This window comes from Pleurodeles waltl, chromosome 12 (genome assembly GCF_031143425.1).
Source record: "Pleurodeles waltl isolate 20211129_DDA chromosome 12, aPleWal1.hap1.20221129, whole genome shotgun sequence".
Classification (NCBI taxonomy): Eukaryota; Metazoa; Chordata; class Amphibia; order Caudata; family Salamandridae; genus Pleurodeles; species Pleurodeles waltl.
Window position 1 is genome coordinate 191,318,839 of NC_090451.1, and position 23,063 is coordinate 191,341,901.

Below are 23,063 nucleotides of genomic sequence, written 5' to 3' on the forward strand. Positions count from 1 at the left end.
CCTTTGTGTAAAATGCACCTTGGAGAAGATCTGTATGTCAGCAGAGGTGCAGGAGAAGAATCGGGGTCCAGAGCCCAATTCCGATTTTGACAGCATTAAGAAATGTGATCTGCAAAGGATATACAAATGGGGCAGATGTTTGTCTTACTGGGGACACAGCGAAAAATATTTGTGTTGTTTCAGGTACTAGGCCCCTTGAAAAAAGAAAAACCTGAGTGAATGTGTAAAAACTAAGACTGATGAAAAAAGGTGTACCTCAACAAGGAGAAGCCACTGCTTGGAATTTGTTCATTTATGTTTAAAATCTCTTCTAGTTTGTAAAATATAGTAACCAAGGAAGAATACAACATTTCCCACCTACATCCAGTGGCTTGTGGAAGCTTAATCGTTGCAAACGGGAAATAGGCGAGGTAGGAAGCGGTTCGGTAGAACTTTTTATGGTGGTGACCATTCCTATGTGAAGCCCGGTGGGTGACTAGAGAGTTAGGCTCATAGTGCTGGAACCCATTCTCCATTTTCTCCATCATCTATCTCCTCTACATTCTGTCCATGTCAGATGTGGTCAGTCGGAGAATAAGTAGGTAATGTGGGCATGTCAATTCCCTAAACTTCTCCGATAGATAGCGGTTACACGGGCCCCACATTTTATCGAAGGGGGGCAGCAAGCCCGCCACTGCAGCCGTCAGCTTTTCCATCCCCGTATATTCCATAATTTATGTAACCAGTCAGTGTGTGTGTGGGTATAACCCCTGAGCCCCAGTGTGAAAGTAGCAGTTGCTTAGCCGCCCCTAGGTCTAGTGTGATGGCGTGTCCTTTGAGAGAGCGGAGAGGGTACGTCTGTGGATGAGGAAGTCCCAATAGCATGTAGCTAGGAAATCTAGGTATAGTAGTGTTGTATATTTCGTCTACAGCCTGTAAGACTGTTTCCCAAAAGGGGACAATTTTGGAACACTGCCACAGCAACTGGGTGAGCGTGCTGTCGTGGCTCCAGTTACGCCAGCACTTACTGCCGCTGTGTGGTCCCCATCGGGCAACCCTCACCGGCGTATAATACCAATAATTAGCTATTTTTAGGAACATCTCTTTAGTAGACTTTTTGTGTGCAGTAACTCACGCTCTGTGCAGACTATCCCACCACTCCTTGTCCACAAAGAAGCGGTCACTCTCTAACTCCCATCTTTGCATAGCTGGCATGCAGGGCAGCGAAAGGGTGTGGGGGTCTCTTAGGAAAGTGTATAAGTCAGACAAGAGTCGCTTGTCCGATGTGCACGTGAGTAACGATCTTTCAAATGGAGCAAGGAGTCTACTCGCATGAGGTTGTATCAGTGGGGATGTCACCCAATGGCGGATCACTAAATATTGCCAGTATGCTATGTATGGGAGGCCATAGCCCTCCTGTATCTGGGTGAAGTCCATAATCCCTTCCGCTTTGAAGAGATCGCCAATTATTTTTCAGTTGGTGTCGTGCCAAACTGCCAACGAGGTTTTGCTCTGTGCGGGGGGAAGTTCGGGTTCCCAATAAATGGGGTCTGCGGAGAGATCGGAGTGGACAGTCCCTTCCTCTCCCGAACTCTATCCGATGACTCCAATGTGGCTCGCAAGATAGGGGAAATATAGACACCCTGTGGATGGTGCTTCTTTGGCAACCATGGAATCTTTCAAATATGTACCCCGGCCACAGCTTGGTCAATTAAGCACCAATACTTCTTGGTGTATGGCCTTGACCATTCTACCATATTACGCAATTGAACTGCATGGTAATAACTCAACAGGTGTGGGACTCCCAGTTCCCCTTCAGCCTGAGTTAGGTATGCTTGAGTCATCCCCATTCTGGCTTTCTTGCCTGCCCATATATAATCCCAAATGTGTGTTTGTATTTTGTCCAGTATCCCAGGGCGGTCGCAAGGGTAAAAGCTGCATGACATAGAGCACCTTTCTCAAGAGCGTTATCTTGACAGTGGCTAGGTGTTCCAGCCAAGAGAGGCCATACGACTTCCCCCTGCCAATTCTGTCCATGCGGTCTGCAGGAGCGTGTTATAGTTGTGTTCTACAATAGCTCCTAGGGTGGGAAACATCTGCAAACCCAAATATTTTATGCTGTTTGTGGCCCAGGAGAAAGGCAAGGACGCCTCCAAGGAGGCCCTGTCCACCTCTGATAGTGTGAGATTCAGAATGGATAACTTGTGTAACTTGGTTTTGAAACCAGAGACTTCACTGAAGGCTTCCAACTCCTCCATGACCGCCAGGAGGGAAGTCTGTGGTTGGGACAGGGGAAGAATCACATCGTCCACATAGAGGGCCAATTTTGTCTAATAAGTGGCAGAGACGCTTAGTGTTATCAGCACACAATTTCTCGAGGATAAATCCGGTCTGATCCGGGTCCACTAAGTGCTGCATGTACGGACCCAATCTGTAGGCCAGTATGCCCGTGAAGATCTTAGCGTCCACATTCAGCAGTGTGATGGGGTGGTCGGAGGAGCACAGTCGTGGGTATTTCCCCGCCTTAGGGATGACTGTTATCGTGCCCAGTTTTCTCGATGGGGGGAGGGAGCCAGCCGTGCCGAGTGCATTGTACAGCCTTGCCAGTATGGGAGCCAGTTGGGCACCAAACGCCTTATAAAATTCCACCCTGAAATCGTCAGCATCCAGTGCCTTCCCTGTCCGGAGGCACTGGATGGCCAGGAGCACCTCAGCAGGAGTAATGTCCATATCTAAATTTTCTCTAGCCACTTGTGGAATGTGGGGCAGAGGGACTGAATCCAGATATGTCCCTACACCGTCGACACCAAGGTCCTCGGTGGCGTAGGGGGACGCGTAGAACTCTTTGAATTGTGTGACTATCTGGTTGTCTCATTGAGTCAGAATATCGTCAGGCAGGGTCAGCTCCGCCACCCTCCTCTGCACTGCCTGAGATCGGAGGCGGTGTGCTAGCAAGCGACCAGACTTATGCCCCCCCCCATGTAATACTTTTGTTTCATCTGTAATAATGCGTATTCCGCTTTGTCCATATCTAGTGCTCATAGCTGTTTCTGGGTTGTGGTCAAAAGCCTCCTGGTCGCCATCGACCCCGTGGGCCTATGTGAGACCTCCAAATCATGTATAGAGTCCTCTGACTGGTGTTGTTTGTTACGTCTAATTGTGTCAAGTCTCGCCGCTATAGCTATGAATTGACCTCTAAGAACCTCCTTCAGTGCCTCCCATAGCATATCAATTTTGACCTCCGGGGTGTCATTTATCCGTAAGTAGTGGTCTATTGTACCTCGAATTTCGGCTACGGTGTCGTCGTATGTGAGAGCTTTAGTATTGAGATGTCAATGACTTGTGTTCAATGGGGTTGCAGGGACAGTGAGGAGGAGGGAGTGATTCGAGATAGAAGCCGTCCCAATCTCTAAATGGGACACTGCGTTAGTAATGCCTGGAGTGGTAGGAAAAAGCTCTATACAAGCGTAGGTTTGGTGGGCCGCTGAGAAGAAGGTGTAAGATCTACCTAGTGGGTCACGTAGGCGCCAAGTATCTATCAAGCCTGCCTCACCTAGCCATTCTCGAAAGCCTTTTGAAAAGGCTCCCGACTGCCTGTGTTGTTGGGTAGATCTGTCTAGTTGGGAGTCCGGGACTATATTGAAGTCTTCCCCTATAATGACATCTTTGTTCGATGTAAGAAGGACTCTCCCTATTGCTTCCTTAAGAAAGCTTGCCTGCTGTTCATTTGGACCGTAGATATTTGCTGGTGTGATTGTGCGACCATGAATGGTAATATGGAAAGAAAGAAGCCTCCCAGGTATCTTCGCTTATGTACACACTATCTTCCCATGGAAATGTGTGGCTATCAAAATCGCTACCCCCCGCCTTCCTGCCCTGCCCCGATGAGTGTTACTGACAGTCATACCATCTGGACTGTATTCGTATCCAGTCTACTCTCAGCAGGTGGGTTTCCTGCAACAAGCAAATGTCACATTTCATCTCCCGAAGTACTGAGAGAAGAGGCAGCCTCTTCACAGGAGCATTGAGAGCTCTCACATTAAGACTAAGGGGCATATTTATACTCTGTTTGCGCCGGATTTTCGTAGTTTTTTTTTACGCAAATTAGACGCAAAACTAACTCCATATTTATACTCTGGCGTTAGACGCGTCTAGCGCCAAAGTCCATGGAGTTTGCGTCACTTTTTAGCGTGGACACCTACTTTGCGTTAATGATATGCAAGGTAGGCGTTCCCGTCTAAAAAATTGACTCCGAGGCATGTGCGCCGTATTTACACTCCCGGGCAAAAATCACGCCTGGGAGTGGGCGGGTAAAAAAAAATGACGTCCAGCCGCTTTTGCGTCGTTTTTTAGCGCCTGGTCAGGGCAGGCGTTAAGGGACCTGTGGGCTCGGAAGGAGCCCAGAGGTGCCCTCCCATGCCCCCAGGTACCCCCCCTGTCACCCTTGCCCACCCCAGGAGGACGCCTAAGGATGGAGGGACCCATCCCAGGGAACATAAGGTAAGTTCAGGTAAGTAATTTTTTTAATTTTTTTTGTGGCATAGGGGGGCCTGATTTGTGCCCCCCTACATGCCACTATGCCCAATGACCATGCCCAGGGGACAGAAGTCCCCTGGGCTTGGCCATTGGGCAAGGGGGCATGACTCCTGTCTTTGCTAAGACAGGAGTCATTTCAATGGGGGTTGGGAGTCGGAAAAAATGGCGCAAATCGGGTTGAGGCGATAATTTTGCCTCAGCCTGACTTGCCCCATTTTTTGGCGCCCAAGCTCCATATTCCCCTATGCCGGTGCTGCCTGGTGTACGTCATTTTTTTTCACGCACACCAGACAGCGCCGCCGGCTAACGCCGGCTAACGTCATTGTATAAATATGGCGCCCGCATGGCGCTTCAGAATGGCGTTAGCCGGCGTTAACTTTTTCGACGCACAACTGCGTTGGCGCAGTTGTGCGTCGAAAAGTATAAATATGGCCCTAAGTATGCAAGTCACTTAAATGGTGTGTGGTCAGGGTTAGGTCTTGTCCCCACTATCTGATCAAAGGCTTCACGACCCAGACAATAACGTCCACCTGCTCCTCAAAACAGACAATACACTCAATATGGTCACCACTAAGGGAATATAAAGAACAATAATAAACATTTAATGAACAATAAACAAAGTTCCCTGCCTGGGAATGGGACCAAATACTTATGTTGGGTGTAGTCTGTCACCACCTTCCGTTGCTCCTCATCCAGTGCCCTGGGGTTGGGGCTCAGCCAGTCTCTTGCCGTCAGATACGGCCAGCCTTCCACGTGAGACGGTCCAAGAACATCATACTCTATGGGGACCCCTATGCAATCCCGCCCATCATGCATGAATCACCCTGCAAGGGGTGGGCCGGATAGCACTAGTGCTCTGAGTCGGCTTCTGATGCACTGTCTAGATTCCAAAGGCTTCTAAGTAAAGCAGCTCTCTCTTTTTTACTCTCTAGATTCGTAGGCTCGGTTGATTTGTATCTACGTGTTCTAGTTTCGCAACGTTACCCTTCCGCACGTGGCTGCTGGTTCTGCGCGGAATCCTGCGATGCAGAGTCTCCCATCCGAGTGGGCTTCTTCCAGCGTGCGAACGATTCGCGTTTCATTCTGCCAGACAAATGGTAGGCAAAAGGGATGACCCCATTTATATCTAATTCCTTTCTCCTTGAGGGGGTCCGTCACAGGTCGGAGAGTTCTGCGGCGCTGCAGGGTCACCAAAGAGAGGTCCAGAAAAGACCTACTTTAAGGCCCTCAAATTCGATTGTAGTCTGGTCACGGACTGCCACCAGGATGGTCTCTCTCTGTCAACAGTAGTGTGAACAAGTGAGTATGTCTTGAGCCTGTCCCGGGGAATGGGCTGGCTGGCCCACCCGGTGGGTTCAGTCTAGTGCAGTGTCCTGATCTTTCAAGGTGGGGGCCACATGTCGAAAAAGGCGAGTTAAGAAATACTCAAGGCTCCCGGTGACCGCCCGCAGCAGAACTTCCTTGATGCAAATATATGAGCGCCTTGATCTGTTGGCTGGGTCCTCCAGTTGGTGTTGCAGTTCTAAGTTTTGTTCTTGCAGGGTGATGAGTTCCCTCCTGTGACCGTCCACTTCTTGTTCACGAGCAACCTGCATCTGCTTCAACTTGTCCACCCGCTGCTCCACATCCCCGATGTCTCTCCTCAGCTCTTTCATTTCTGTCGCTATTTCCTGCTTTAATGTAGCAAAGTCTCCTACGAGGACCACAAATAGTTGCTCTAGAAATGCATTTGTAATGGGAGTGTCATCACCCTCTGCTGGGCCCGGTCTTGTGGCAGTGTTTCTCTTCACAACCGACTCTCAGCAGGGTCTGGCTGTCTAGCACGGGGCTTTGAAAAGACGTCCTTGAGGGGGCCCTCCTTCTTGAAGTGTCTCTGCGATGCCATTGCAGACGGGCAAGAGTGTTTCAACTTTAGGGCCACACTAGTTCCAGATATTGGAGGCCAAGTGGTTTATGGCCGTGCTATCCCTGATCGACCTCCATGTGGCCCCCATTGTTTCTTCTTCCCTGCCTCTGTGCCACCTCACCCCAGCACAAGTCCACCAGGGGGGTTCGACCACTGGACCAGATAGGGTCAGGGATTTAGCTGCACGCCTATGTAGGGACAACAGACCAGGCTTCTTGTCCATCTGTAGGGCCCATCACTAGTAATTGCTCCTACTGGGCCTCCATCCACGTGCGTCTGTAGTTGCCCATCAGGCTGGTTCTCAGGGCGTGTCCTTAAGATGCAGTTTATCACCCCCCCCCCCAGGTGGCCCCTGCGCTGCTCTGACTCAAAGCGGTGATCTCACTCTGCTCTCCCGGTCGTCTGCGTCTCTTGACCCCTCTGGCCCCATAAGGGAGAGGCCGGCTCCACTGTGCTGCAGGCCCATCCTCTGCAGCGCCAGGACTCCGTGCGCCTGCAGGGAGGGGAGGACCTCCAAAACGCCACAAATGTGGCCGGCAGCACAGATGGGAGGGGGGCCCAGTAACCGGTGTCGCTACCCCCGCTCCTCCTCACCGCCTTACTCATTCCCGTCCTCCCAGCTCAGTCTGCCGACTGGCGCATCCACCGCCTCCCAGCTCCAGAGATCTGGGTCCACTGCTGCACTGGAGCACACGCTGCCATCGGCGACTGTACCCCCTGAGGAGGAGCCCACCAGTCTCGGGAGTCCCCTGTTGCAGGAAGGGTGCCTTGGATGCCTGGTGTGTAGGCCTGCTGTGTAGGCCTGGTCCGCTCCCTTGTCAGACACAGATGGCAAAGCTTCGGAAAGATGCTCCTACGGGGCCGCCACCTTTGCCATACCAAACAGACCTTGTACATTTATAAATGTTTAATCAAGATCTAGAATGATGAACACAGTAAATCCCATGTCAACATTGTTTTCATATTGTCAAAGTAGAAATTATTGTGTAAAGGGTGAGTGGACCTTGCCCAGCCCCAAGATGTATGAGCAAGGCAAAGTGGAAGAACTGAGAATAAATGAAATATGAGACCTGGAAAGTCGTTAAGAATACTCCCCATCAAACCTATAAAGGTAGAAGTCCTCAATGTCGTGGGTTGAAGCACACAGTATTTAGTCACCTTGGCATCTAAGACTGTGAACGCTCTTATCTCAAGATGGGTACGAAAATCAGAACCCCTCTCCTGTGTATATGATTTAATGCCAAGCGAGAACCTATTGCATACAGGAAAAGGAGGAATGTGTTAGTGCTCTGCCATGCCAGAGCTGAGTGACCTGTTAAACAGTAGTTCTGATTGGGGATGGTCAAACTTCATACCCTAGAGTTAGTTGGTCAGCTGAATCCTGCTTTTGGCATTTCTCATTACTTGATGCTGTGTGTGTGTGTGTGTTCCTGCATGCACCAGAGGTAGTACCTACTGATCTGCTCTGGGTAGCTGTATACATAACCACACTCAGCCACCATAGCATCTGATTCTTGGAGATCCTTTACTTGGATGCACAAAGCATAAAAGGTTCACTTAAATCATGGTGCTAAGAAATGTGACACCTAGACCCTTTGTATGTTTTGAATGCAACTCTGCTGAACAAGTCATAATAACAGCTTTGGGTGAAAAACCCAACAGATAAACATGTGGGTCTGCTAATCCATAATACAGAACATAGGTCCTTTTGTACCAAAGCATTTTCCCATAGGCAGAGAGCCTTTTAATACATCAAACCATAATGATGAAGCTTACTGTGGTAATGTTTAGCTTTTCCTTTAGTGATACTTACATTAAATGGGTATTTTTGTTGTATTTAAGGTATTCTGGGTTTTGTAAGAACTGGAATATGGTTTAAAAAATGACTTTATATGAAGAGAGGTCATAACCACAGACATATGTTAAGCTATTAATAAATATTTTTGTAATTTTGAGGACACAGTTCTCAATATTCTAAATTACATGATATTTTTTGGAACACATGGTTGAGTGACAAATGATATAATAAGTTTAGGATAGGCGGCAAAGACTTCTGTTGGGAGGTCCCTAAAGATCACAACTGAAACAATAAGCTCCCAAAAAAGTGTGTCATTTTATTGAGAGGAGACTTTGCACAGATCCCTGTCTCCACTATATTTCAAATAACTTCTGTCCCTTTTTGGGGGTCTAAGCAGCCTCATACTAGCCACTTTATTGTTTCTAGAGGTGGGAGGCAGGAGTGGAATTCATCTTCAATTTTGTACTGTAGAAGAAACAGTCAAAGGAAGAAGAACCTGTCAAAAGAAATGGAAGGATGGCATGAAGAAAATTCTGTGAAATGCATAAATCCTTTCCAGTATTCCACGATTATGCATACCCTGGGCAGGAAACAAAAGAGGTTTCTATCAAAAGAGGAGCCATATTGCTGGACAATGTTACTCCACACCGTTTTGCACCTAGACTCCAGGCTCCAGCATAGGTGATAAAGTTACAGCAAAGGTTTGGGTACAGAAGAGAGGTTTTCTCATACTTTATGCATTACTTTGGTATTTAAAGCTTTCTATGGACACATGATGCTGCTGCTGGCAGTATGTGATGCTGTGCCTAGGTAGATAATCTGGTACTTTTGCATACAAGGCTCTGGTCTATGATGTCTGTAGCTGTCCATATGAAACTTTTTCTGGCTTATGATGACTTATTGACATATAAGGCTCACTTTGGCACATGGTTGTGGTACCTTGGCATGTCAGGCTGAAGTTCACGTAAGATGGCACATAAGGTACTGTAGTGAAATGAGTGTTTTGACCACTGATTTTATGTTGTACCACTTTGTACCTGGCCTAGCTGTCCAGTGTTCACCAGTTACAGATTCCATTTTGTATTCAGTTTAGCCTTAGCTTCATTCTGCCTATTGAGTTTATCTTAGCATTAGACACTGCCATGTTAAAGGCTGCCTGTAATTTTCCACACTGTAAACTGTGCATTATGTCTTGTTCTCGCACTAATTCCCACCAAGGGATTTGGTTGATAAGAATGTACTCAGACGGCAGGGAACGGCTTTGCTTTGACTTGACATCTTGGGATTGTGGCTAATCCCCAACGTGTTATTTTCAAAGCATACCTAAACTAGCCAGAATGTTTGAATACTTCTTGCACAACAGGTGGGGTTCTTCCATAAAGCTCCTTCTTTGGTTTTTTAAGATATAAAAGAGACCCAGTGCGACAGTGAGGGATTCAGAGACCTGAATCAGGATTCAGACGTCGGATGCCTGATATAGATTTCCCATGAGGGTAGATATCTCTCTTTCTCTTTCGCAGTCAAACAGGGTCATCTGCTTGCTGGCAGGAGAAAGATGAAGCACCTGACATGCCCTATTATTTGCTTTGCATTATAATATAGATACATATATTTGCTGTTTATATTGCAGTGGAGAATCAGTCCTGTAGGTTTTCATTTCATTGCTGTGACTATTTTTAAATGTGTGCTTTCAACATGCTAAAATCCTTTTAGGAACCTTGCGTAGTGAAATAAGAAATGTCTTCTTTGGACTAAGAAGTGCATTCCAGAGATTTTTTGTCAGCTCATGAGTAGTTCAGCTCGGTCATTAGTGAAAAGCAAAACATTTTGTCGTAGATCAGACAGTCTAAAAGAGAGGTTGGAGGTTGAGAGTGCATGATTTAAAAGTGTAAAAATGTTCAAACCATGTTTGAAAATGCATATGAAATTAAAATGCCTTATGATGTCTTGGCAATTGTGTTTTCTTGTTTATCACGACTTTCTAAATTTTGGGATGGGTGCTTGGCTAAAACAAAATTATTTAATGTTTTTACATGTTTAGAAAAGGTTCTTTTTGAACGGAATGATATCCCTTTTGTTCCAGACAGGAGGGTTTGGATACTTTTGTCTGCTTACAGAAAAATGCATGAGAGATGTAAGCAGTCAGATATGCAAATCAGGAATTGAAGGAACAACTGAAGACAAAAATAATAAGTTATTACAAGCTGTCAAAGGGGAATGTGACTGTTCACATTCCAGTAATGAAGAGGTTAAAAAAAGGTGGGGGCCAGTGTGAGCTGCATGAGCAGATCGTAGTTTGTGCGCAGCCAATATTTGGATGAAAAATACAAAGTAGCCCACATTTTTTGGCAGGAGTTGAAATGCATTCTTTGAAAGATTACACCCAGCAAAATGTTGAGGATGTTAACGATATATTCACTGAACTCTTGCAGAGTACGATGTGTACAATTAATTCAGACAAGACACAGGGACGGTTGCAAAATGTGCAGTTTATAGGTATTCAGTGGAATTCAGAACATAGAGAGATGTTGTTACAGGTAAAACAAAAGATTTTGGAGTTTGCTACTCCTCGCACTAAGCAAGAGACACAGAGTTTCATGAGATTGTTTGATTTTTGGAAACAGCATGACCCTCATCTGAGTAAAATCTTAACCCTTTGGTACAAAGTAACAGGTAAAAAACATGAGTTTGAATGGGGTGAAGAGCAACAGTGTGCTTTTGATTTGGCAAATGAAATAATTCAACATGCTTTAGACTTGTGGCCAGTGCAAGAGGGAGAGATTGAGTTACATGCAACTGTTCAGGGAAAATATGCAAATTGGAGTATGTGGCAAAAACAAGGGAGGATGGAGGTGCCCCTGGGGTTTTGGACTAGAAAACTAGCTGACTCTGGGGAGCGCTATATTCCTTTTGAAAAACAGCTTTTGGCCTGTTATTGGGCTCTAGTGAATACTGAGCAAATAACACTAGGTCATAATGTAATTCTGAGACCTGAAATACCAATCATGCAGTGGGTGATGAGTTCACCTAAATCTCCCTCTATAAGACATGCACAAGAGGCTAGTATCATACGCTGGAAATGGTACATACAAGACAGGGCTAAAGTAGGACCAGCAGGCACTGCAGCCCTACATGAACAAGTGTCACAGGCCCCTGTACAGGATGAGGAGAGGGTGCAGGAGGTGCTGTAGGTAAAAGAGTCACCAGTGAGATGGGGTGTGCCATTTGAATCCTTGCCCCCTGAGGACATGAAGCATGTTTGGTTCACTGATGGTTCATTCAAATACGTGGGTACCAAAAGACATTGGAAAGCAGTGTTATACAATTCAGTTACTAAAAAGTGGTTGACTACCACAGGAGAAGGAACAAGTAGCCAATATGCAGAGTTGTATGCTGTGTATCAGGCTGTAAAGAAGAGCTGCTTGGGACTTGTCATATTTACACTGATTCTTGGTCCACTGCCAATGGGTTAGCCATTTGGCTTCCCACATGGCATGCACCTAACTGGTTCATTCACAGGAAGGAGGTGGCAGGAAATTTGGGAAATGTTAGAACAGAGTAAAGTCATAGATGCTCATTGTCCCATTGACTCTCTAGAATGCTGGTTCAATTCCCTTGCAGACGAAAAAGCCAAAATTTCAGAGGCAGAAGTGGCAACCTAGAATTCTGACTTGGTGGGGATGGCTAAGTGGGTGCACCAGAAATGTGGACACCTGGGAGAAAAAGCCACTTACAGGTGGGCAGAGATTAGAGGGATGCACATTCCCCTAGATTTGATAAAAACTGTGATTTTGCAATGTACTGTTTGTCAGCACACACAACATAGATCTGTCCCACAAACATTCAAAGGTCAATTGGGGATAGGAACGTGCAGGACAGATAGAAATCAAAGCTATTCTGTTAAATAGTGGAGAAGCTGATTTATTTATACAGATTGGAGACAGAATTGCCCCCAACTTGTCATAAGTTCAGTGTATGGAGGATTGGTGGGGAAAGGGACTGCCCCAGCCCTTCTGACAGTGCTAGGAAAGGGAGATTTTAGTTCAACTGATAAAAACCCTGATGCTAAGGTGTGCATGGAATCCCCAAATGGCCCCCCAGAACCTGCAGAAATTACAGACAAGGGCCCCAATAATGTCCTGCTGATTACAAAATAAGGAAAGGAAAAATGGGAGCACATTTCAGATGACAAATGTTATTTGCAAGAAAACTCATACTTTTTTCTTTTACAGATCATACTACGAATTGCCACTGACCATGCGCGTGTTGTCTGGTCTCCTTTTGGACGTTTGCATGTGGGGCCAGGGGAGGGACCGCACCCCCAACTTGAACCTGATTGTTCAACCATTGTGCAACGCTCCTGCTCCTTTTAAAAAACAAAATCTATGGATCCATTCAGCGCTACTTGTACTTCACAGATCAAAGTTCTGGATGGGAACAATGCAGAGTACCATGGATGTTCTGTCAACCTGCTTGATTACATTTCCACTGGAACTAATCCATGGCTTGTTATCACCTGATGACTGCTGCCAGTCTCTTTAAGCATGTTTAAGTTGCCAGTTGGCTGACTATTCTCGTATGGGTACACTTATATTCCAGCAAACATTACAGGTGGACCGTCTACCTTTACATGATTAGGACTCATGATGTTTCCATCTAATTTTATACCAACTTGCTATCCTAGAGACACTATTCAACCATTTATCATCCCAATCAGAATATATAAGCTTGAGCCTTTTCATTGTAGGTGTGCCTGGTTTAACTGTTTATAAGATCAATATGTTAATCCCACTTCTACTGCTTTATAGTGATTGCTTTTATCATTTCATTATGTTGCTGTGTACAATGCATACCTGATTTGCTTGTAATAGTTCTTTGTGTAAGAAAATAAAAATAAGAGAGAAATTGATTTTCAATCTGTAGTTTACACAAAGTCATTGATCAAAAGGGCGAAATGTAGTGAAATGTGTGTTTTGACCACTGACTATTTTTAAATGTGTGCTTTCAACATGCTAATCTCCTTTTAGGAACCTTGCGTAGTGAAATAATAAATGTCTTCTTTGGACTAAGAAGTGCATTCCAGAGATTTTTTGCCAGATCATGAGTAGTTCAGCTCGGTCATTAGTGAAAAGCAAAATATTTTGGCGTAGATCAGACAGTCTAAAAGAGAAGTTGGAGGTTGAGAGTGCATGATCTGCCATATGGTGTCCCTAACAGGGCATGACGTTGCCAGTGGAAAGATACAAATCAGTCAATACAGGATGAAACTGAAATGCTCCTTGGGAGGGACAACAAACTTTAGGGAGGAAAGACGTTAAATCAGGGGTTGGTAAGTAAGATAGACAAGAAAGACATTGAGGGGGTCGGCCGGGGTCGGCGGGAGCACCGCCAACAGGCTGGCGGTGCTCCGCAGGGCATTCTGACCGCGGCGGTATGGCCGCGGTCAGAACAGGAAAACCGGCGGTGTCCCGCCGGTTTTCCGCTGCCCTGAGGAATCCCCCATGGCGGCGCAGCTTACTGCGCCGCCATGGGGGATTCCGACCCCCTCACCGCCATCCTGTTCCTGGCGGTTCCGACCGCCAGGAACAGGATGGCGGTGAGGGGTGTTGTGGGGCCCCCATAAGAGGGCCCCACTTTGAATTTCAGTGTCTGCTTAGCAGACACTGAAATTCGCGACGGGTGCTACTGCACCCGTCGCACCCTTCCCACTCCGCTGGCTCCATTCGGAGCCGGCTTCCTCGTGGGAAGGGGTTTCCCGCTGGGCTGGCGGGCGGCCTTCTGGCGGTCGCCCGCCAGCCCAGCGGGAAAGCCAGAATGGCCTCTGCGGTCTTTCGACCGCGGAGCTGCCATATGGCGGTTCCCGCCAGGCGGACGGCGACCGCTGCCCGCCGGCCTCAGAATGAGGCCCTGAATCATGAGCAAGGGGCGAAAAAAAGGTTTTTCTAAGTCTTTAACGGACAAAATATGTCTGTAGGTGAGAACTAAAAAGGATTACCACAGTCATGCCTATGACCCTGACCTGGGTTAGCAAAAGCACTGCCAGATGCATGTAAGGAAAATGAGGGTACCTGGGGATGCGGATTGGCTCATTCCTTTCTCCATTTGTTTTTTTGGGTGCCAGGGGATAGGATGACGACTGGCGTGGAGGGTGGTATGGGGTAGAGTATGAGGGATTTAGAATTAATGCAAATGGAATGAGCTTAGTCTTTCATGCCTTCCCCTGTGCACACAGTGGGTTTTGCTGGGTCACTCGGAGTCAGCCTTCTTTAAGTAGGCTAGGTTTAGCTTATTGGTGCCCGGTGTAGTTAATGAGGAAATGAAAAAGGGATGCTTGGGTGGATGGTAGCAACTGACTTGGCAGGGGCAGCGATGGTGTGCTTGCCTCCATGTGCCAGAAACTCAGAGACCAATGAGAAAGGGCACCAAAGAATGTTGGAGGCTGGAGAAATGACAGGATTGCAAACCAGGGAAAAGGGAGCAGAGTTCACAGAAGTACCAGGCAATGATGAAGGCAGATGTATTAGCCCACACGAGGTGGGCAGACCTGGCGGGCAATCATTATCAAATGGGTATGAAGCAAAGGGTGGTGCATTTCTTATGGAGCAGGAAGTGGTGCATCACCAGGGGATCCTCTGTTGTAGAGATGGGCAGAGTAGGAGATGGTATAGCTGGGAAGAAAAAGAAGAAGGAATGGCTGTAAAGTGAGGCAGCATTAGAGGAGGAAAACGTCATGAGGGAGAGGGGAGGCTGAAGAGGACGTAGATAGGCAAAATTTTAAAAAACACAGAAGCAGGGAGGGTGAGAATGTGGGGAAAATTAGATGGAAGAAGAAGTTGGGGGGACAAAAGGAGCAGTGGGCACTGGCGGGGGTGAGGAAAGGGATTTGGGCAGATGAGTATAGGTGGAAAAGGGCATCATGTAGGAGAAGTGTGATAGGGTGGGTCAAGTATGGATTGTGGTGAGACCCCCTTGCAAGAATGTAGGTGAGAGCTAGTGTGACAGTGGGAAGCCACAGAGTCCTGGATGACTCACTGGAGCTGGCCTGCCTGACAGCACCAGCAAGTCAGGCAGTATCTTTCGATGACGGGATTGTTGGCGATACAGAGAGGCAGGTACCAGCTGGCTGAGAAAGTGAGGTACAGTGAACGAGGATGAGTTAGACTATGATGAAGACTTAGATTTGGAAGAGGACAGTGTAAGAACGTGGAGGAAGGTGAGGTGAGGGATGACAGTAGGCAGAGTGATAGAGGGGAAGATAGGAGAATTGGAGAAGGTAGAGGAGCTTGATGGTAGCATGAAAGTGTTGGAATGTGTCCTCAAGGAGTCATATAAATAACATACGGCATGAGATTGGTGTTTTGCAGAGCCCAGTGCACAGCCAAAGCCCACTGACTGCTGACGGAGATTGGTCGGTGGAGCGGTGATGTCTCGCAGGAGGGCAGATGGAAAGATGGATTGGCTTCACCATGGTAAGGAAGGACGCTTAAGGGGTTGGGAGAGACATAGGGTGGTAAAGTGAAGACCATGAGTGTGGGTTAATGGGGAACAGTGAGAAAGGGGTTAGTCATAGGAGGTCAGTTGATATGAGAGTGGAAATGGAGCTGGAGGTAGTTGGTGTAATAGAGGCCAAAGAGCTGAAGGAGGGGCAGCAAAGAGAGCGCATAGGAGAGGGGAAGGAAAACAGGACAAGCAGGGGGGTGTGGGTAAGGTAGGTGAAGAGGGTAAGGCAGAAGGTGAGAAAGGAAAAAGTGGCCTTATACGGGCATTACAAAGTGCCTAAGGCAGTGGTCTTCAAACTTTTTGAATGCCCCCCCAGTGGAAAAAAACAACATGCCCCACCTCAAAATTGTTCACAATTATTCTATTAAATTGGAAGTGTTTAAATATGTCCACACTTATTTAAACATTGCAGTTCTGATGCTGTTTTAAAAAATGCAATCAAATACATAATGCCAAACATACTATTCTGGTCAGGCAGGCCTTACTAAAATGTCAAAGTATCCACAGTGTGATTATTAGAAGTGGAGGTGGGGGTGGGGTTTGGGGTTTTGAAGAGTAGTTGGAGTCCTTTCCCTTTTGACACATGTTCCCAGGTTGGATATAAATGACAAAACATGTTAGTAATGGCCCATTACAGAACTGATTTACTGTGGCTCCTTTTTTCTGCTTAAAACAAAGCCCAGTTATCAGATCAGCATAGTGCTTCTTTTTAGAAGAGCCTGGCAACCACTTCCCCGCCCCCCAGGATCACTTGAGGCTCCCCAGTTTCAAGATCCCTGCTCTAAGGGCATACTGAAACAAGCTCTGAACCACAGTGAGTGAAGAATGTTTTATTACAATTTTATTTAAGGACAATATCAGGAGGGAGCTGGTAGCTGGCGCTTAAACTGTTCACTCTGTGGCACAAAGTTTTTCTATCGAACCTACGCAGTGTTCCACATGAAACACATAAAGCATCTTGTGACGACTCTCATGAGGCAAGATACAACGCATCTTCTTCCTTATAATATTTAACAAAACAGCTAAATATAAGAATAAACAACAAGGTAATGTACAATATAACATTATACAACAAACCCGTCTAACACATATATATAAATTATCATGTTCCCAGTTACAAAAAAGTGGATAACTGTAAAAAAAGAATAAAACATCTTTTTGCAGCTATATTAAGTAATAGAGTTCAACAGTAAAAGATATGACTACTGTAGACGAGAACACTTATATGTATATGTATTAAATCAACCCATCATGCCAACACTGGCTTTTGTCTGGTTCTCACTTGTTGCTAAGTTGTTCTTCACTCCTCTGTTGAAATGGAACACATCTAGCATACATTTCCTCTCTTTGTTTCTTTTGTATTTTCTTCTTTTGTGTACCCTGTTTGTAATTTTCAATGTCATCTCCTATTTCTTCTTTCAAAGACAGTCTGAAATGTTCTACATTTTTTTTTAGTCTCACACATTCCCATTACTCAGTAATACAGTGTAAGGATACACTTTCATGATCTGCAAGGGATCAGAAAATATAGCTAAGCCTTTGTCTTCTCACACACACACACACACACACACTCACCAACATTAAACCCATTCTTCCATCCTGCCGCTCTTTTTGTCCAATCTTTTCATTCCACTCTTTTGGATACCAATCCCCTTGCCTTTCTTTCTCGCATTACTTCAAATTGCCCTTTTCCTGTGGCACTGTTGGGTGTAGTGTGATAAGCCCAGATCAATTCTTTCACTGCACTCTTCCACTGATAGCTTTGACTCAATGCTAGTTGCAGCCCTACCTTTAAGTTATGTTCCATCTTGATACTAGTCCATAACTCTGAGGAAAATAAACTGAAGACCTGATATGTTCTACCCCATCTTGTGACACAAACTGCACCCCATTATCTGCCACAATTGCTCTGGTATACCTTCTGTATGCCACACTTCTTCTAAAAATGTTATTACATCTTGTGTGGTCACATGATCAGTACATTTTATTTCTGGCCATCTAGAAAAATAATGTATGAATACTAGTGTATACTTAGGACTTGAACCCAAGATTTTGTAAGGACATTAAATATCCGACCCTCATTTCTTCCTGGGTGTATCACTTTTATCCACCTCCACTTTGGATACTCTACTGTTTTCTGTGACTTGTTGCTCCAGGCACATGGTATACATTCTCTCACTGCTATCCCCACATCCTTATCTAATCCAGGCCACCAATAATCCAACCTTAGTCTGTGCTTGGTAGCACTCATGCCAGCATGTTCTTCATGTGCTAATTTCACAATACTGCAACTAATAACTCCCCCCTGAAAAAAACATCTCCACAAATGAATAACTCTGTGCAAACATTCCTGAACGACTCTGACTTCTGTGAAGCCTTGCCTTTGGCTGGTCAACCTTTTCTCACATATTCTTTGACTTCTTGTAATGCAACATCCTTCCTAACAGCTTTGACCCTGTTCTTGTGAGATGTACAGCCCTCAGTTAGTATAGTAAGTTAGTATATTAACATTTGCCATGAGCCACTCATGGCAAATGGTAACCTCGAAAAAAAAAAAACAATTACATTTTTCTTGTCTGGCACATATTCTATTCTGAAAGTGTACTCCAACAATCTTAATACCCACTTTGTAATTCATAATGAAACGTGACCCGTACCTTTTCTAGCAAACACATCTACCAATGGTCAGTAATCTGTATGAATCACAAAATCCATTCCCCATACAAATTTCTGGAAATGACACACACTGCACCTGCACACCAATCCTTCTCTTTCGATAGTGGAATAAGACAACTCAACATCTCTCAATGGTCTTGAAGCATAAACAGTCATCACATCTTTACCCTCCCTATGTTGCATTATCACTGCTCCTAGCCCCACACTACTAGCATTTGTGCAAATTTAGCATTTATCTTTAGTGGGAAAAGGTTTCAAAGCTGGAACCAATGCAATTTCACTAACAAATATTATTTTTTGGCTCTGCTCATCCCATTCAAATTTAGCATTCTTTTCTCATAGATTCAGGTTTGTTCACAAACATATGTACAAAATGAGACTAATACTCTGCAAGTCCTAGGAATGATTTCAATTGGTCTTTGTTTTGTGGCTCTCTTCTATGGCTTCTTCCATCTATGGCTTCTTCTATGGCTCTTACCAGCTTTAACGTTGATGCTACTCCTTGTTCATTTAACCAATGGCCCAAATATTCTACTCCCTCAACACCAATTTTACATTTATCATGTTTGATGGTTAAACCATACTTCCATGAAATTTTTAATACATTCCAAAACACTGTCATGTTCTACTATGTACTTTTCAAAAATCACAATGGCATTTTGAAAATAGGTCACATTTTTTTCTTTTTTAAACAATTGATGCATGGCTCTCTGAAATACTGATGTAGCAGATGCTAAGCCAAAAAGGTATACGCTTGGCCTGGTAGGTCCCCTCAGTAGTGATAAATTATGTGAGTGGTCTTAAATCTGGATGCAGTGAAATGTGATGATATGCTGATGACAAATCCACAATAGATCTAAATGTAGCCCCTTTGATTGTCATGAGCATATCACCAATGTTAGGCAGAGGGTGAAGATCTATCCAGATGCACTTATTGAGATCACGTAAATCTGCAAACATGCGTAAGTCTCCATTACTTTTCTTTGCCAAAACCACCAGAGCCAACCACTCAGAGGCTTGAATCTTCTCAATGATATCTTCTTGACATAAAATTATCAATTTATTTCTCAAAGGCTCCCTCAGCACCAGTCGTACTCCTCGAGGCTTATGTGCCATGGAACACGCATTACCTTTAAAAACGATTTTGTGTGCAACACCCTTCAGTAGGCCTAGTTTTTCTTGAAAAACTTTAGGAAATTCCTTTTCCCGTATTGTCTCATCAATCACATTTATCTTGTTTTTTTCTTCCAGTACTTGTTCAGGATGATTGGGATCCAACCTAATCTTTGCGGCCAACCTAATAAATTTGAACCATATTTGGCAATATACACTTTGGATTGTGTTTTTGCCTCTTGTAATTCAGGTTTACCCATCAAATACCCCAACAATTCAATTTGTTTGTTCCCATAAGTCACTAATCTTATGTCTGGAGCACATAATTGCTTTTCCAGAAACTTTCCCAAATATTCTTCACCTACTGATGTGTAATGTGCCCCAGAATCTGTCATCATTTGTACTTCTATTCCGTCTATAGTGACTACAGAAAATGGATGGTCTCTCTCTCTCTCCTGACCCCACAACCTCACTTACTTCTAACAACAATTCTTCTTGTAGTTGCCTGTCATCATCCAAAATGTTAACACTCTTTTTTTCTTGGGAAGTATTAGCTTACAATGACTCTTTGCCTTTACACATTCTTACATAGTGCCCTTCCATTTTACATTTTCTACATATTTGACCCACAGCACAGCAATTTAAATCAGTTGCTACATGCCCCTTTAATCCAAATTTCTAACACACTACTATGTTTCCTGCCACCCAATTGATTTTTTTTGCCGGTTCTGTTGCTTGCTTTCTTTCTTTAGAAGCTCTGTATATTAATCCTTGCATGATGTTCACTCTTTTCACATTTCCTGCTGCCATTTCCTTCATTCCTCTTCCGTACTTTCAGTTTTCTTTGTATCTTAACTGCTTTTTGCAACGCTAAACCCTCAGTGTTTAACAATCTTTCTTGAACTCTTTTTTTCCTTCAATTTCTGCACTAATTGATCTCGTAACATTTCATCCAGGAATCCTTTGTAATTACATGTAGAAGCTAAAATCCTGAGAGATGCTACAAATTTGTCTACTGACTATGCAGGAAGTTGCGTTCTTTTTAAAAACGTATACCACTCCACAACTTAATTTTTCTTCTTCCCGAAATTCTGATCCAACTTCATCAATGTTATTTCATAAGCATCCTCTTCTTCATCCTCATCTTCTTCTTCAGTTATTGTGAGTTAATGTTTTAAAAATGTCTTTCCTTCTGTTCCCAGTTTTTAAGATGCAGTGAACTCATCACCTCCCACAGCTTCTACATGGGCTTGGAATCCAATCATCCCACCCAATATTTGGTTCTCCTGGTAAATTATAAAATGGTGCAGGTGCCATTAATCCTTCTGTATTAAATTATACTTGAAAAATAATATTCTAAGTTTGAATATAAATAAAATCACACCAAGCAACATAAAATAATACACGATATTTGAACAAAGATAATTTCACTTGCCACACAAATTCGGTATATAGTTTATAGGTGTGTGTATCACCATTAAATAACCATCTGCACCAATTAAGTTCAGCAAAAATGCTATGTCCACCAAGTGGCAAAATCACTTTTTTTGTATGCAAAATTCTTCAACTGTGCAATTAATACTTGAGTTAGTTGTAGAGCTGTATTTTCCAATAAATTGCCCAAAGCACCTCACTCACAACAGCTGTGTGTGCTGTTCTTATTCTTTGAAGTACATTCCCATCCCAAACTATTAAGATGGCCGGTGAGAACACAAACATTCATTTTTACAGACAGCAGGGCTTGAATCAAACAATCCGTCATGTTTCTATGGTGGGTGCCAATAGTTACTTTTAAGTCAATATTCCCCGAGAGGTGGGGTTAAAAACGAAGGAAAGTGGATACATGACTAGGAAAAACCCCCAACAAGACACTCTCCCCGCGCTCCCACCACATTACCTCAGGGACGCTTCTTCCACTCTACAGTCTTGCCATCATCCTTTTTCAACAACGCAAGAAAAAGCACAGCAAAATATATCGCAGCTGGCTCTGCATGTGCTCTTCGCCTTAAGGTTCTCCCGTCGTTGCCAGTGAAACAAGCTCCCAATCCTAATGAGTAAAGAATGATTTATTACAATTTTAAGTAACTGCAATATCAGGAAGGAACTGCCAGCTGACAGTTGAACCGCTCTTTCTGTCGCACTAGGTTTTTCTATTGAACCTATGCAGTGTTGCAGGCGAGGTGGAACACTGTATAAAGTATCTCGTGAGGACTCTCGTGAGGCCAGATACAACACATACCTTATAGCAGCAGAGAAAAGTTGGAAATGGGAATACATGGCTATTTTTTAACCGCAGTCTCAAGAGATTAGGTTGAATAAAGGTTTGAAAAAGAGAGGAATAGGAGTTGGCAAGGAGGCCAAACATGTCAGTGACCATAGAAAATTGGACTTAAGGGTTTTTAATTTATGCCAGTCGAAAAAAGCATCTGGAAAGCTGTGTTGCGAGTTTCAAATATATGAGTACTATTCAGAAAGCTCATTCGAATTTCAGGCGATTGGTCGGGGTCAGATATGATGAAGGTTTTAGGGTTAGGACTGCTGAGAATGAGGAAGGTTTATAGGGAAGTAAGATCAGGACCTTTGGCTGCAGTAGATAGAAACCTTTTGGACACTGGTTTGCCATTGCCTTTTTGGTCCTTTTGGAGTTGCCCCACCCAAGGAGAGGTGGAGTCTGAACAGAAAATCTAAGCTGGAGGGAGCGGGTCAATGGGGCCTGCTGAGCATTCAACAAACACATGGTCCTGTTGAGGGATTTGATTGTGACAACTTGATAAAATCACCAAAGGCAGTGGTGGCGAAGAAAGCAATGGGTGATTTTCGCCTAATACACCACTTGTCGGTTCCAGACTGCCAGTCAATAAACAATTTATGAGGATGGCACGGGGAGATGTGCCAGTGTAGATGATGCACTGATGCTAGTCAGTAAGTGCAAGATGGTAGCGATGATAACAAAGTGCAATGTCAAGTCAGCTTTTTAGTTCCTGCAGTTTAAAGGAAGGGTCTTTGTGGATAAGGTAATTACAGATCATGTGTTCAGTGTTGTGAGCACTTTTTGAGAATATGTTGGGAAGAGGCTGTGTTAGGTGTTTTTCAATGTTTAATGAAGACGCTAGGAGTATCACTGGTCCCAGAAAAATTGGATGGCCTAGGTACGTTCCTCATGTTCATAGATGCAGAGCTGGATTTTGTAGCTATGGAGGCAAGTTTGCAGAGATTGGAGGTAGAATCATTGTTGTAGCTGCTGGAAGAAGCATTCAGGATGGATTTATGGAAAGTTCAATGATTATTTGGGGATTTGAATTTTGCATACACAGTATTTAGAGCAAGGAGAACATTATGCAGTAGGATGGGTTTGTCAATTTCTGGTGATGAGTGCATGCACCATAAAATACAACTGAAGGCTGCAGCCTCACCCACGCACACAAGGCACTCCAGAACACGGGACCAGCCTACCTTAACAAAAGACTCAGCTTCTACACCCCCACCAGGCAACTCCGCTCTTCCAACCTCGCCCTCGCCTCCATCCCCCGCATCCGACGCAAATCCTCCGGCGGC

The 23,063-nt window shown here is 44.7% G+C and overlaps 1 long non-coding RNA gene across 1 annotated transcript in view; it reads left to right on the forward strand.

The window, feature by feature from the left end:
• LOC138267412 (uncharacterized) overlaps nucleotides 1-13,253 on the forward strand; it is a 126,110-nt gene extending 112,857 nt beyond the window's left edge. Inside the window, exon 5 of the long non-coding RNA XR_011199797.1 lies at nucleotides 12,452-13,253. This is a non-coding gene — a long non-coding RNA (uncharacterized lncRNA). The remainder of the gene's footprint in view (nucleotides 1-12,451) is intronic.
• Nucleotides 13,254-23,063: the final 9,810 nt, after the last annotated feature.